The sequence below is a fragment of the Gossypium hirsutum genome, chromosome A07, assembly GCF_007990345.1.
Source record: "Gossypium hirsutum isolate 1008001.06 chromosome A07, Gossypium_hirsutum_v2.1, whole genome shotgun sequence".
Taxonomy (NCBI): domain Eukaryota; kingdom Viridiplantae; phylum Streptophyta; class Magnoliopsida; order Malvales; family Malvaceae; genus Gossypium; species Gossypium hirsutum.
Window position 1 is genome coordinate 40,171,318 of NC_053430.1, and position 16,385 is coordinate 40,187,702.

Here is a 16,385-nt window from a genome sequence, read left to right on the forward strand (position 1 = left end):
ATCCTGGGTATGGACTAGTTAACGTTGCATGATGCTGTTGTAAATTGCAAACGAAAGATGATTGATTTGAAATGTTAGAGTAATGAGATTATTCGAATTGAATCAAATGTTTTGAATGGATTGCCAGTTGTGATTTCAATGATGTTAGCTCAGAAATATGTGAGAAAGGGTTGCAAGCCTATTTAGCTTATGTTCTTGATACGAAAGTGACTGAAAAGAAGGTTGAATCAGTGTCAGTTGTTTGTGAATATCCAGATGTTTTTCCTAATAAGTTACCGGGTTTACCACCAATTCGAGAGGTTGAATTTGGTATTGAATTAAAGCCAAGGACTACTCTGATATCGATAGCTCTATACAAAATGGCACCGATTGAATGAAAAGAGTTGAAACCTCAGTTGCAAGAATTGACAAATAGAGGTTTCACATGACCGAGTTATTTATCCTGGGGTGCACCAGTTTCGTTCGTGAAAAAGAAAGACAGAACTATGAGAATGTGCATCGACTATCGACAACTCAGTAAAGTGACGATCAAGAACAAATATCCTTTACCGCAGATAGATGATTTGTTTGATCAGCTAAAAGGAGCTACCATGTTTTCAAAGAGAGATCTGAGATCGGGCTATTATTAGTTACGAGTAAAAGATTCAGACATTCCTAAAACTGCTTTTCGAACAAGGTACGAACACTGTAAGTTTTTGGTTATGCCTTTCGGATTAACAAATGTACCTGCTGTTTTTATGGATTTGATGAATAGAATTTTTAGACTGTATTTAGATCGATTTGTTGTCATATTCATTGATGAAATTTTGATTTACTCGCGTGATGAAACTGAACATGCTGAATACCTGAGAATAGTGCTACAGACTTTGCGAGATAAGCAATTGTATGTGAAGTTTAGCAAATGTGAATTCTGGTTATGAGAAGTTAGTTTTCTGGGACATGTTGTGTCGGCATCTGGTATCCAAGTTGATCCAAGCAAGATTTCAGCTATTTTGGATTGGAAGCCTCCGAGAAATGTTTCTAAAGTCCGCAGTTTGCTGGGACTTGCTAGTTATTATTGACGGTTCGTAAAAGGCTTTTCAATGATCGCGACTCTGCTAATGAAACTACTTCAGAAAGATGTAAAGTTTGAATGGTCTGAAAAGTGCTAGAAAAGCTTTGATTAGTTGAAAGCTCTATTAACAGAAGCTCCGATATTAGTACAACCAGAATCGGGTAAAGAATTTGTGATCTTTAGCGATGCATCTTTGAATGGTTTAGGCTGTGTTTTGATGTAGGAAGGCAAAGCCATAACTTATGCCTCGAGACAGTTAAAGCTGTATCAAAAGAACTATCCAACGCACGACCTTGAGTTAGCTGCGATTGTGTTCACATTGAAAATTTGGCGTCACTATTTGTTTGGTGAGAAATGTCACGTATATTCTGATCACAAAAGCTTAAAATATCTGATGACTCAGAAAGATTTGAATCTACGACAGAGAAGATGGTTAGAACTGCTAAAGGACTACGAGCTTGTTATTGATTATCATCCATGAAAAGAAAATGTTATTGCTGATGCTTTAAGTCAGAAATTATTGTTTGCATTATGTGTCATGAATATTCAATTAGCTTTGTCTGATGGTGGTTCAGTTTTAGCAGAATTGAAAGCGAGACCATTGTTTTTACAACAGATTATTGATGCTCAAAAGGTTGATAATGAGATAACAGCAAAACGAGCTCAGCTTGATTTGGATTCTGATTATGAATTCAAAGTTCATAATGATGATTGCTTGAGATTTCGAGATCAAATTTGTGTTTCGAGAAATTCAGAGTTGATTTAGATGATTTTGAATGAAGCTCACAACAGTCTTTTATCTGTACATCCGGGTAGTACAAAAATGTATAACGATTTGAAATAACATTACTGGTGGTCTGGAATGAAAAGAGATATCTGTAATTTTGTTTCGAAATGTTTAATCTGTCAGTAAGTTAAAGCTGAACACCAAGTGCCATCTGGTTTGTTACAACCAATTATGATTCCTGAATGGAAATGGATTTCATTTCAAGTTTGCCCCTATCTTCGTGAAAGAAAGATGCTATTTGGGTTGTGATTGATCGATTGATGAAATCAGCTCATTTTATTCCAGTACGATATGATTACTCGCTTGATAAATTAGCTGAGTAATACATTTTGGATATTGTGAGATTGCACAGAATGCCTTTATCTATTGTATCAGATAGAGATCCGAGATTCACATCACGGTTTTGGAAAAAATTGCAAGAGGCTTTAGGTACAAAATTACATTTCAGTACTACTTTTCACCCGTAGACAGATGGTCAATCCGAACAAATTATTCAGATTCTTGAGGATATTTTGAGATGTTGCATTCTTAAGTTTGAAGGTTCGTGGGAACAGTATTTGCCATTGATTGAATTTGCATACAATAATAGTTTTCAATCGAGCATCAAAATGGCACTGGAAGAAGCCTTATATGGTAGAAAATGTCGTAGACCATTGTATTGGTTAGAGCTTAGTGAGAACAAGATACACGGGGTTGATTTGATAAAAGAGACTGAATAGAAAGTAAAAGTGATTAGAGATAGTCTGAAAATAGTTGCGATTCATCAGAAATCATATGCAGATTGAAAAAGAAAAGATATTGAGTTTTAGATCGGTGACAAAGTGTTTTTGAAAGTCTCACTGTGGAAGAAAGTACTCCGATTCGGCAGAAAAGGCAAATTGAGTCCGAGGTTCATCAGGCCGTATAAGATTACCGAGCGTATTGGGCTGGTTGCTTATAAACTGTTGTCGCCACTAGAGCTAGAAAAAATTCATAATGTGTTTCACGTATCGATGCTTTGACGATACAAATCCAATCCTTCACATGTGATTTCTCTGTCTAAGATTGAGATTCAGTCTGATATGACCTATAATGAAGAACTGAACTGTATTTTTGCACGAGATGTTAAAGAACTACGAAACAAGAAAATTTCATTAGTAAAAGTAATGTGGCATTGGCATGGTGTTGAAGAAGCTCGTGGGAGCCCGAAGATGCTATGAGACAATAATATCCAAATCTGTTCAACGGTAAGATTTTCGGGGACGAAACTTCCTAAGGGGGAGTGTTGTAACAACTTGGTTTAGACCCTAGTCAAAATAGTAGTTTTAGGACCACAAATTCGAGTTAGAAAAATATTTTAATATTATTTTCTATGTTTATAATATGTGAATTGATATCTGTGAAAGTTTCGTGTGAAAATTTTATCGTTTGTGAGCCGATTTAATAAAATGACTTAATCGCATAAAATGTAAAAGTGGCCTTTTATTTAATTAAGTGCTGAATTGACGTGTCTTTTTAATTGTGAGGTCCTTATGTTGTAAATGGACCATTGAATTCATGAAATGTCATGGATGGGCATTAGTTAGTGGATTGTATATGATATTAATAAGATTAAAAAGGTAATTAGTAAAATAAAGGTTAATTAAATAAAACCAAAGTAAAAATTTGTTCATTATTTCTTCATCTTTGCTGAAATAAAGATGAAAGAAAAGGGTTCATGGCCATTTAAGGTTTCGACACTATGGAAGTTTAATTTGGGTATGTGTTTTGCTCGATTTTTGATGATTTCTATGTTTTTGTGATCGTTGCTCTGTATACTATCAAGCCCATGTATGAATTTTGGAAATTGTTGATGGTTTTGAGTTGTGCCATTGTTGATAATATGAGTTTTATGAAGTTAGATGATAGAAAATGAAAGATATGTGTTAGATTACTATGTTTTGTATTGGGATTTTTGATGAATTTGAGTAATTTGGATTAAATTGTGAAAATGAGAAATTGAGAGGCTAAAATGTGAAATAAATGATAAACATGGACTGATAGGGACCATAGGAAAATTCAGCTAAGGTATGGTTTTGATGAATTTTATATATTTGGTGTTTTGTGTAATAAGGACTAAAATGTCAAAATGTGTAATTTTAGGGGCTAAAGTGTAAAAATACCCAAAGATGTGTTTATGTATTAAATTGAATGTGTTGGTGATTAAAAGGGTTAATTTTGAATACATATAGATCAAGAAAAGAGGAATTCGAATTTAGATCGAGGAAAATCAAAGATTATCGAGTAAACGATCCGAATCGTCAATTCCGAGTAGAGGTAAGTTCGTACGTGATAAATGATGTTACAGTTATGTTTTAATGCTTTGATAATACATAAATTGTACAAATATTTGATTACGGCTTGAGCATGATGATAATCGACTATGTTCGGCACTAAGTGTGCGGTTTGAAATAGCTTCGGCTATAAATGACACTAGTGTGCGAGTTGGAATAGCTTCGGCTATATGAGGCACTAAGTGTGCGATACTGAGATAGCTTTGGTTTATTGGAATGGAACTAAGTGTGTGAATTCTTAAAGCATGGAAAGAATTTCGGATGAATGAATGTATATGGATGAGAGGTGAGAATGAAATGAATAAATACGGGAAAGTTCAGGTATGTTCGATACCTATGTGGTAGGTGATACTATGTGTATGAAGCTTGATGAATTTGTATGAACATATTAAATGAGATAGAATAGAATTAATGGATGAATTGTGAATTACTAAGTGTTTATTAATTAAAGTTTCGTATATTATAAACTGTTGATTATTTATGGTACAAACTTGCTAAGCTTTAAAGCTTACTGCGTGAAATGTTCTCTGTTTTACAGTGTTATAAAGCTAGCTCGGATCTAGGGATCGTCAGTGACTCACTCACACTATCGGATATTTATTTTGGTACCATTTTGAGATTGTATATATAGTATATGACATGTATAGGCTAGAAGTATTTAGTATGCTTTGTGATGTGAATATCTAGCCATGAGATTTGGCTTATAAATGTTGGTATGTATAACCTTTTAAGTTGGCCTAAATAAAGTGTTTGATAGGTAAATCATATGATGTATATAATGTTCATGTGATGGTTTGAATATGGAATGTTGAATTGGCTTGTTTTGTGGTATGAAGTATGTGATAAAATGATGAGTTTATGTATTTGAAACTTATGTAGTTGTGATGATTTTGGTATATTGATTAGTTATGTTTTGGTTGTGAATTTGGGTAGTGAATTTGAGGGTATTTGAATGGCATGAAACATATACAAAATTGTTGAATTGGTTACCTATGAATGTATGCAATAATGCTAAAATGTTGTGGGTTTTGAGTGCTTGAGATAGGTGGGAAATGTGGGTTAAACCAAGCCTAATTTTATCCCATACGGTTGAGCACACAGACATGTGTCTCAGCCGTGTGCCTATTGTAGTTTAGTTAGACAAGTCTGTCTCTAGCATGGCCTAGACACACGGGCATGTCTGGTGGTCATGTGAAGCACACAACCTTAGCATATGGGCGTGTGTGGCCACTTAGGAGGCTACAGGGGCTAGACACACAGGCGTGTGATCGGCTGTGTGACCCAAGTCAGTCTTGACCACAGCCAAGGTACATGGGCATGTCTTGTGACCATGTGGTGAAGTTTGTAAGTATGCCCTATTTTTCCACAGGCTAGACACACGGACGTGTCTAATACAGTGTGAGGCACACGGCCTGTTCACACAAGCGTATGACCTGTATATCTTTGAAAAATGTTTAAGTGTTGAAAAATTTTGTATGCATTTGGTTTAGTCCTAACCCCTTTCTAAATCATGTTTAAGGTCTCGTAGACCTATGTAAAGGACTTGATGTTGATGTTTGATTATGATTTGAGAATGATGTATATGAATTGTTTGTAAAATATTCTGATTTGTTCGGTAGCACCTTTAACCCCAATCCAGCGAAGGATATGGGTTAGGGGTGTTACAGCCTAAGGGGCCAAAAATAGTTCTAAGGATACAAGTGTTAGGGCAATTTTTGAGGAGAAGTGAAGGAATTACGGCAATGGTAAAGGTAGAGGCAATACTGTAGGGGGTAATTTTGGCCTCATGTGGGGGATTGGATAGGCGTGTGAAGGGAATTAGAGCGAAATAGAAAAGTTGAGGCCAAATGTTTTGGGGAAATTTCCATTGGGTCTAATCGCTGGAAATGGGCCCCAACCTTTCAACTTCCTTCAAAAATTGGGAGAGCCCATCCCTCTTAATTATCTCCTTTCTCAAGAGCTATGCAGCTGTTGCCATGGCACTGCCTTTTATTATGTTCATCCTCTCACTTCTTCTTAAATAACATCTGTACTATAAAGTAAAAAAAGTATTAAATAAAAAACAAAAGATAAATTAAATAACTAGGATAAACTTAAAAATTGCAGGGATAAAATAAAATAAAAAAATATTGAGATGCTGAGGTTAAACATCTCGAAGGTCAATGGACTGTTTGTCCTGATCCACATGAGCACCTTAGTTGTGCTTTAAACATTGTCTGTTGACTTTAAATGTGACCCCCGTTTGTGTATCCTTGACATCAACTGTTTCATGAGGGTATACCTATTTCAAAGGGACCTGACTAGTGGGATTTTAGTTCGCCAGGAAACAATTTCAACCTTGAGTTGAATAATAACACTTGTTGTCATGGTTCAAATTGTCATGGCATAACGCTCTTATCATGCCAACGCTTGGTCTTTCCTTTGCCCCAGCACTTCTCCCACAACATAATCATTTGCATCACACATGAGCTCGAATAGTAATCTCCACTCAGTAGCTATTACAATCGGTGCAACCACTAGTCACTTTTTTAACTCCTCGAAAGCTAACAAACAAGGTTCATAAAAAATGAAAGGTTTATTCTGCTCCAACAAAGCACACAAGGGTTTAGATATTTTTGAGAAGTCCTTAATGGATCTCATATAAAAACCTGCATGGCCTAAGAAACTTCTAATTCCATTGACACTGGTAGGAGGTGGCAATTTGGTATCACATCAATTTTTTCCTTGTCAACTTCAATTCCTTTTTGAAATACCTTGTGCCCTAGAACAATACCTTTGTGGACCATGAAAAGACATTTTTTCGAATTCAAGACAAGACTCGTTCCTTCACATCGGTGAAGAACCAATTCCATATTTTTCAAATAACCTTCAAAATTATTCTCAAAGACAGAGAATCATCTATAAAGACTTCTAGAAAATTTTCTACCATGTTATAAAATATTGCTATCATACAACGTTCAAATGTTGTCTGGGCATTATATAAATCGAATGGCATTCTTCTAAATGTGAAAGTGCCATATGGACATGTGAAAGTTAACTTCTCTTGGTCACTAGAAGCTATAGAAATATAATTATACCTTGAATATCCATCCAAGAAGCAATAAAAGGCCTTTTGAGCTAATTTGTCTAACATTTGGTCAATAAAAGGCAAGGGAAAGTGATCATTTCGAGTTGCCTTATTGAGCTTGCGATAATCCATGCACACTCTCCATCCTGTGATAGTGTGAGTTGGTATAAGCTCATTGTTATCATTACTAGCCACTATGACACCTCCCTTCCTGGGCACACACTGTACAGGACTCACCCAGAGCTGTCCGAGATCGGGTAGATAATACCTGCATCAAGCCATTTGATTATATCTTTCTTAACAACTTCTTTCATGATAGGATTTAACCTTCTCTTTTGTTCAATAGAATTACCATAGAAATCCTCCAATAAATTTTTTATGTATGCATATAGCGGGGCTAATTCCTTTGATGTTGGCAATTGTCCATGCCAATGCGTTCTTAGATCTTTGGAGAACTTCCAAAACTTTACCTCTTGATCGGGTGTTAACTTTGCTGAAATAACTACCGACAAAGTGTTGTTTTCTCCCAAATAAACATATTTCAAATGTAACAACAAATGTTTCAAGTCTAATGTGAGAGGCTCCTCTATAGATGATTTAGGAGAATTGAAGGTGCGAGCTGATAAGTCCAAGGGCTCAAAATGTTTCCCTAGTCTATCCACAATCTGCTTTGCCTTCATGAACTCACTAAATTCTCCAAAAGTCTCTTCTTCATTCAGCTTGATCGAATTTGAATCACTATTAAAATTGCCATGCAAAAATTTTGCAAACTCTTCTTCCACTATTGTTCCTAGCAAACCAATGCCATGGAAATCTTCACTCTCATAAACACATTTCAAGGCATCAAATACGTTGAAAGTGATTTGCTGATCATTCACCCTCACTGTTAGTTCACCTTTTTGCACAACAATCAAAATCCAACCTATAGCAAGAAAAGGTCTTCTAAGAATAACCAACACATCTTTTTCAACTTCACATTCTAAAATAATGAAGTCGGCTAGAAAAATGAACTTATCTTCACTTACCAATACATCTTCAATTTTACCTTTCAGATGTGTATAAGATCAATTAGCTAACTGCAACGTTATTGTACTAGGTCTTGCTTTTCCAATTCCCAACTTCTTAAATAAGAACATGGGCATTAAATTGATACTTGCTCCTAAATCACACAATGCCTTCGCAACATAATGATTTCCAATTGAGCATGGGATAGTAAAACTCCCTAGGTCCTTCAACTTTGAAGGCAATTTATTTGTTAACTTAGTCGTACACCCTTCAGTGAAAGCAATCGTTTCAAATTCTACCAATCTTCTCTTCTTTGACAATATATCTTTCATGAATTTCACATAATTGGGCATTTTCTCTAGCTTCTACCAATAATATGTTGATAGGAAGTTATTTAAAGACATTCAGAAATCTTTTGAACTGGTGATCTTATTTCCGATTGTGGAAGCACTGAGGAAAAGGTGGAGGTGGCCGACCTTTAGGTTGCTGGAAATGTTTTATTGTGGAATTTCTTTCAACAAAATTACCTAATTCTGCTTCAGTAGTTCTCCATTTATCCTTTTCATTTGTGGTTTGCTTTTCCGGTTGTTCTAAGATTTTTCCATGGTTGAGATTTGAGTTGTCCGTTTCTAAAGTTGCATCTTTAACAGCTTCATCCAGTTGAGTCCTACTTCTGAGAGTGAGTGTGTTATAATGCTCTTTCCCTTATGATCTGATATTCTCAGTATCACTTGGCAGAGTTCTTTGTGGTCTTAAACTAAAAGAATTTGCTATTTGCCCCACTTGATTCTTAAGAGCTCGTAAGAATGCAGCTTGACTTTGAATCACGACCTCATTCTTGGCAATATATTCTTTCAATAGAAATTAAATAGATGATGTAGCCGATGCCAGGCCTTGTTCAACATTTTTTCATGGCATAGATTGATTATAACCAGTCAATGCACTCTCAGTATTCTACCTAATAGTACTGTTTGAATTCCTAGTACCTTAATTATTCGAACCAAAGTTTGGGTGTTGTTTCCACCTAGGATTATAAGTGTTGGAATAGGGATTATTATCCCGGTTGAAGTTACCCATGTAGTAAACACATGCTGGGTTTGATGGACATTTATCAAACATGTGATCTTCACCACAATAAACACAAGATGACTCAATTGATTTTAGCTCCTGGACCGCACCTGGCTTCCGCATTGTCTTGATCATATTAGCTAGATAAGATACTTGGGCTGTCAATGAAGTGATTGCATCAAGCTTAATGGTTGTAGCAGCTCTCCTGCCAGTTCCAACTCACGTGGTAGGATATTGATAATCAGTGTTGGCAGTCTTTTTCAAAATTTCATATGCTTCATTGTAGGATTAGTCCAACAAAGTACCATTGACAGATGCATCGACTACCATCCTTGTATTTGCATTTAGCCCATTATAAAACATCTCCATCCGAGTCCAGTATTGGAAACCATGCATAGGATATTTCTTAAGTAATTCTTTAAATCTTTCCTAAGATTCATATAGTGTTTCATCCTCTAATTGTCGAAAAGATGTTATGTTTTTTATGAGCTTGGCATTTATGTTTAGTGGATTATACCATTGCAAAAACCTCTAGAAGAGGTCATTCCATGATGTCACTATTCCTGACTGCAAAGCATTAAGCCACACTCTTGCATGATCTCTCAAGGAATATGGGAATAGTTTTAGTCACAGAGCGTCGTCAGAACCACCCTATTGTTGAAATGAATCATAGGCTTCTAAAAAAAGTCTCAAATATAGTTTTGGATCTTCAGTTGGTAACCCACTGAAGCACCCAACTATTTGCAGTATTTGAAACATTATCGGCATTAACTCAAAATGCTAGGCTTTTATGTGTGGTCTGACTATCTCTAGATTCAGGTCATCCAAAATGGGAAATACATGCTCTCAAATTGGCTTGTCTCTGTCATCTATAACACGATGAACAGGATGATTAACATTCTAACAATTAGGATTTAATTGATCATTAAAAACAGGATTGTTCCCTTCCCTAGCCATATTACGCAATTCTCTTTTCCTTTTTAGCAAAGTTTTGTCGATCTCTAGGTCAAAAGGATACTCTTCGCTAACTGGAATGCCTCTACTCATGCACTGATGGCAAACCTGTAGAAATTAAGTAATAACTAAGTTAGAAAAAACTAATGAAACAAAATAAAAATAAAAATAAAAAACCAAATTTCACTAATTTCCAATCCTCGGCAACGATGCCAAAAACTTGTTGGTTGCACAGCTGATATGCAAGTCTTGCAAGTGTACACATCGAACAAGTAATAAAGTGATTAGTGAAATCGTCTCCACAAGGATTAGATAGGTATAATTTGGTCAAGTTATTGTAGTTATGTTTGATTAATGCTAAAGCAAAATAAGAATAAAAATGTAATGACAAAAGAAGAGAATAATAATGTATAAAATGTGCAAAAGAAAAGAAGTAAACGAAACAAGAACACCACAAAAAAATCACTACAAAAAAGGGTTGATGAACTAAACTGTTGATTAGGACGATTGGGATTACTAATGAATCTACTTTCACTGCCTATTAATCCCACAAAAAAGTCATGAATATTCTACCACTCGATAGGTTTCTACAGTAGTCTACTTCTCTCGAGAGAAAAACCTTGGGTTACCTCCCCTAGGGAACTATATGTCTATAGGCTTTAAGTTCGACTACCACTAATGTTTCCTACCTTCTTTCACATGAGGCAAGGCTCTATGTCTAGAGGTTGCCACGAATAAGTGACTAATCATTCACTCATATTATCTAACTCCTATCTAGTTAACTTAACCCTTTATCTTTAAAAACTTGTTGCACATTTGTCATTGTACAAGCTGCATATAACATGAAATACCATTGAATAAAATAGTATAACAACAAAACTTAAACTTTAAACATTAATAGAAATAAAGTTTTCATCAAAGTAATCCTGAGCCTAAAAGATTTAGCTTATGGTTTAATACGATAACCAACATCATTCATAACTCTTGAAAAGAGTGATATTTTAGGCCTTTAGATGGAATTAATTGTTTGAAATTAAGTAAATACATATGCATTTCTAGTATAATTTTAGAACATTGCATAACAAAGCTTGGATTGCGCTACATTGGCCATTATTTGTTACTTTTATCACTTGGGGTGGAAAGGTGTAGTTCTGTGTGAACACAGGTGCAGGTAGAAGAAGATGACTAAGAGGTTGCAGAAAGAAAAGAAGGGAAGTGAAACATTGCCATGGAAACTGGTAATATTAATTGCCAATAGAATTGCCATGGCAATTTTGGGAAGATGACTCAGCACTGTATCCACGTCACTCTCAGCCGGTTGGACTAGAACTAGAAAAACCAATCTAAAAAGAAGAATGAAAAATGTGTACTGAGGTGGGATAAATCTACCCAATAAAAGAATGAAAGAGAATAAGAAAAAGGGTGAGGAGAATTAGCATGAGAAAGGGATTGGTGACAACAATTTTATCTTTGTGCAAAGAAGAACTCCACTAGAGAATTTTAAAGAAAGAAAATGTAATAGCTTAGAAGAGAGTAGAATACAGATGTCAGCAAGAGGAAAAAAATCTATCTTGGATTCACGTACAATTGAAAGATAAAAGAGAAACTGGAGTGTGGAATTAACTTCCTGCAGTTTGCCTTTATTTTTCTAGATTGAATTTTCTATGATTGAATTTCCTGCTATTTTAGTATAATTAACAGTATGATAATAACATACTCAATTTCTTACCAATTTTCAATCCCTGTGGAGATGATACTTACTTCTCACTTTATTACTTGAATGACGTGTACACTTGCACAATGGCATTAGTTATTATACATGCAACAAGTTTTTGGCATCATTTTCAGGGATCGACAACATTGGGAAAAGTTGATTTGTTATTATTCTTGTTATTCTTGTCAGAACAGTTAATTAGTATTTTATTAGATTTTTCAGGCTTGTTAGTGGATGAGATAAAAGTATTCAAGAGGATATAGAACATTGTTTTGATCCTTAAATTGAAAGGACATTAAGGCGAAGAAGAAAAGAGTTAACAGAAATGAAGAGAATTAGAAATGATCCAAACAGAGAAGATCAGGTACTCTAGAATGAAAGAAATGTTGATATTACTTGAATTATAGATGATAGAGATAAACCCATCAGAGAACATGTTGTGCTTATTTTGGATAATCTAAATGCAAGAATTGTTAGGCCACATATTCAAGCTCAACACTTTGAATTAAAACTAATAATGTTTCAGATGCTGAAGATTTTACCTATTGAAGATCCTAGATTGCAACTGAGACTTTTTCTTGAAGTTTGCGATTCATTCAGACAGTAGTGTGTTCTTAAAAATTCCCTTGGATTAAAAATGTTCCCTTATTCATTGTGAGATCGTGCCAAATCATGGTTGAATGCGTTACCATCAGGTACAGTGGCATCTTGGAATGATCTGTGTTAGAGATTTCTGCTTAGGTAAAATCTCCCAACATGATTGCCAAGCTGAGGAACGACATTATATCATTCATGCAATCTGAAGATGAGACATAATATGAAGCTTGAGAACATTTCAAGAAACTAATCAGAAAAGCTTGATGCATGGTTTTCAGCATTGGACACAGATGAAAATGTTCTAAAATGAATTAAATGCTCACATGCGAATGGTGGTGGATGCATCTGCTAAGGGAACATTGCTTAACAAATCCTACAATAAAGCATATAAAAATTCTAGAAAGAATAAGAAATAATGATTATCTGTACCCCACTACTAGGGTTGGTACTAGTAGAAAAGTTGCTAGAACAATGGAACTTGATGCGATCACATCATTAACAGCTCAGGTATCAACTTTAACAAGTACGATTAAAATTTGAAAAGACCCTTTGCAGTGCAGGAGATGAAGGTTGCAGAACTGGCATGCATATACTGTGGAGAAGATCATGTTTTTTATGAATGCCCATCCAATCCTGCCTCTGCTTATTACATGGGGAATTTTAATTATAGGAACAACAATCCCTACTCCAACACCTTCAATCCAGGGTGGAAACAACATCCAAATTTCAGCTGGAGTAATTAGAGAAAGGGAAATGCCAGCAATGTTAATCGACAGAATGTGGTTAGTGTACCACTTGGATACAGTCAACCAATGCTATGTCAAAATGTGCAACAAAATTCGTCATATTCAAAATCAACTATGGAAGCTTTATTGAAGGAGTATAAGGTAAAGAATGATGCAATTATTCAAAGGCAGGCTACTTCCTTAAGAGCTCTGGAAAATCAAGTGGGACAAATTGCCACTACATTAAGGTTTCAGACAATAAGGAGCATTGCCTAGTGACACAGAATGTTCTCGATCTCAAGGAAATGAACAATGTAAGGAAATAACACTTTGGAGTGGCACTCAGCTACCAGGAGTTGTGGCTGATGACTTACTGAGGAGGAATATTCAAAAGTTCCTGAAAGCACAACTTTTGAGTCAGTAATGGAACCAAAAAAAGAAGAAGATAGGAGTAAAAAGAAGCATGCAAAAGCAAATTCATGTTGTAAAGCCAATAGAAATGCCATGGCAAAACAACCCCAACAAATGGAAGGAAGACCACCACCACCTTTTCCCCAGTGTTTTTAAAAGTAGAAACAAGATGCCCAATTCAAGAAATTTTTGGAGGTCTTGAAGAAATTACAGATCAACATACCTTTGGTGGAAGCATTAGAGAAAAATACCTAACTATGTGAAATTCATGAAATATATCCTATCCAAGAAGAGAAGGTTAGGGGAATTCAAAATTGTTACACTTACTGAAGGGTGCACAGTAATACTGAAGAATAGACTGCCACCAAAATTAAAAGATCCAAGAAGTTTCACTATACCCTGCTCGATTGGTAACCATTATGTAGGTAAAGCATTATGCAGTTTTGGTGCAAGTATCAATCTAATACCTATGTCTATTTTCTATTTTTAGGAACCTTAGGATAGGAAAGGCAAGACCTACTATAGTCACACTACAACTAGTTGATAGATCATATGTCCATCTAGAAGGTAAAATTGAAGATGTACTGGTAAGAGTTGACAAGTTCATATTTCCAGTAGATTTTATTATTCTAGAATGTGAAGTAGATAAAGAGGTTCCTATAATACTTCTATGACCTCTCTTAGCAATGGTGGAACATTGATTGATGTACAGAAAGGTGAGTTAACCATGAGAATTAATGATCAGTAGTTGACATTTAATGTGTTTGATGCTTTAAAGTGTGCAAACCCAATTTAAGAATGCCGTACTATTGAATTTGTTGACGGTCTAATTCAAGAAGAATTTGCAGGACATATGCACCACAATTCTAATGCAAACTCTATTGAATTAACTGAAATAGAATTGACCAAAGAATTTGGAGAACTGATGGAAATTTAGCAATCTGGAAATGGATTCATGTGGAGCTTTGAATCATTTGACTTATTAGATCGATCTTTCAACCCTCCTCATTCGTCAATAGAAGATCTACATGTGCTGAAATTGAAGCCATTACTAGTGCATCTGAAGTACACTTACTTAGGAGATAATGATACACTACATGTAGTTACCTCTGCCGAGCTTACAATAGACCAGGAGATGCAATTACTAGAGGTCTTAAAAAAATCGAAGAAAACTTTAGGATGATCAATTATGAATATCAAAGGAGTTAGCCTGGAAATTTGCATGCATAAAATAATAATTGAAGATTGCCATAGAAAATCTATTGAACAGTAAAGGATACTGAATCCTGCCACGAAGAAAGTAGTTAAGAAGGAGATTATCAAATGGTTGGGTACTGGAATTATATACCTAATCTTTTATAGTTATTGGGCGATCCCTTTTCAATGTGTACCCAGGAAATGAGGAGTCACAATAGTCAATAATGATAACAACGAACTCATTCCCATACGTACTATCATAGGTTGGAGAGTTTGTATGGATTATCGAAAACTCAACAAAGCAACGAAGAAGGAGCATTTCCCTCTGCCTTTTATAGATCCAATGTTGGACAGACTAGCAGGGAAAGCCTTTTACTGTTTTTTAGATGGCTACTCAGCTTAAAATCAAATTGCCATATCTCCTACTCATCAAGAAAAGACTACATTCACTGTCCTTATAGAACATTTGCTTTGAGAAGAATGCCATTTGGGTTATGTAATGCCCTGGGAAGGCAGCGTTGCATGATTGCAATATTTTTTGACATGGTGGAAAAGTTCCTTGATGTATTCATGGATGATTTCTTGGTGTTTGGTGGCACTTTTGAAGATTGCTTAAAAAAATTAGAGTTAGTACTTTGCCGATGTCAAGAAACAAATCTGGTGTTGAATTGGAAAAAATGCCACTTTATGGTTTGTGAAGCATTATTTTGGGTCACAAGATTTCACAACAAGGAATTGCCACTGACAAAGTAGAAATAGAAGTTATTGAAAAGTAACCACCACCTACTTTAGTGAAAGGAATCAGAAGCTTCATGGGTCATGCTAGATTTTACCGTAGCTTCATCAAAGATTTTTTTAAGATATCCAAGCCTCTATGTCAATTGTTGGAGCAAAATAGACCATTCGAATTTGATGAGTCTTTAAAGACGTTCGATGAGTTGAAGGAGCGATTAGTTACAACATTTGTAGTCGTTGCACCAAACTGGACTCTACCATTTGAACTAATGTGTGATGCAAGTGACTTTGTTGTCAAAGTAGTGCTGGGGCAAAGAAAAGCAAAGATGTTTTGTAACACCCTGTACCCGAGACCGTTGCCGGAGTCGAACACAAGGTGTTAACGGACTTAGTTCATTTATTAACACAGTTCATTTTAAAATTTCCAGACAAGCTGGCCAACTGCATCACAGTCACTTTAAAAATCATATCTCGAGTTCCAAAACTCGAAAACCAATTTCATAAATTTTTCCTAAAACTAGACTCATATATCCATCTACAAATTTTTTTCTAGAATTTTTGGTCAGGCCAATTAGTACAGTTTATTAGTTAAAGTCTCCCCTATTTCAGGGTTTGACTACTCTGACCTTCATGCATTACGACTTAGATATCTCCCTGTAAAGAGCTTCAATACTTATGACGTTTGTTTCTAATGAAACTAGACTCAAAAATGAATCTATACATATAAAGAATGACTTCGAATTATCTCTTTTTGATTTA

At 35.4% G+C, this 16,385-nt stretch overlaps 1 non-coding gene across 1 annotated transcript; it reads left to right on the forward strand.

Moving 5' to 3' along the window:
• Positions 1–9,678: 9,678 nt before the first annotated feature.
• LOC121204350 (small nucleolar RNA R71) lies at positions 9,679–9,785 on the forward strand. Its single transcript, XR_005899277.1, has one exon. It is a non-coding gene; the product is annotated as a small nucleolar RNA R71 (small nucleolar RNA).
• Positions 9,786–16,385: the final 6,600 nt, after the last annotated feature.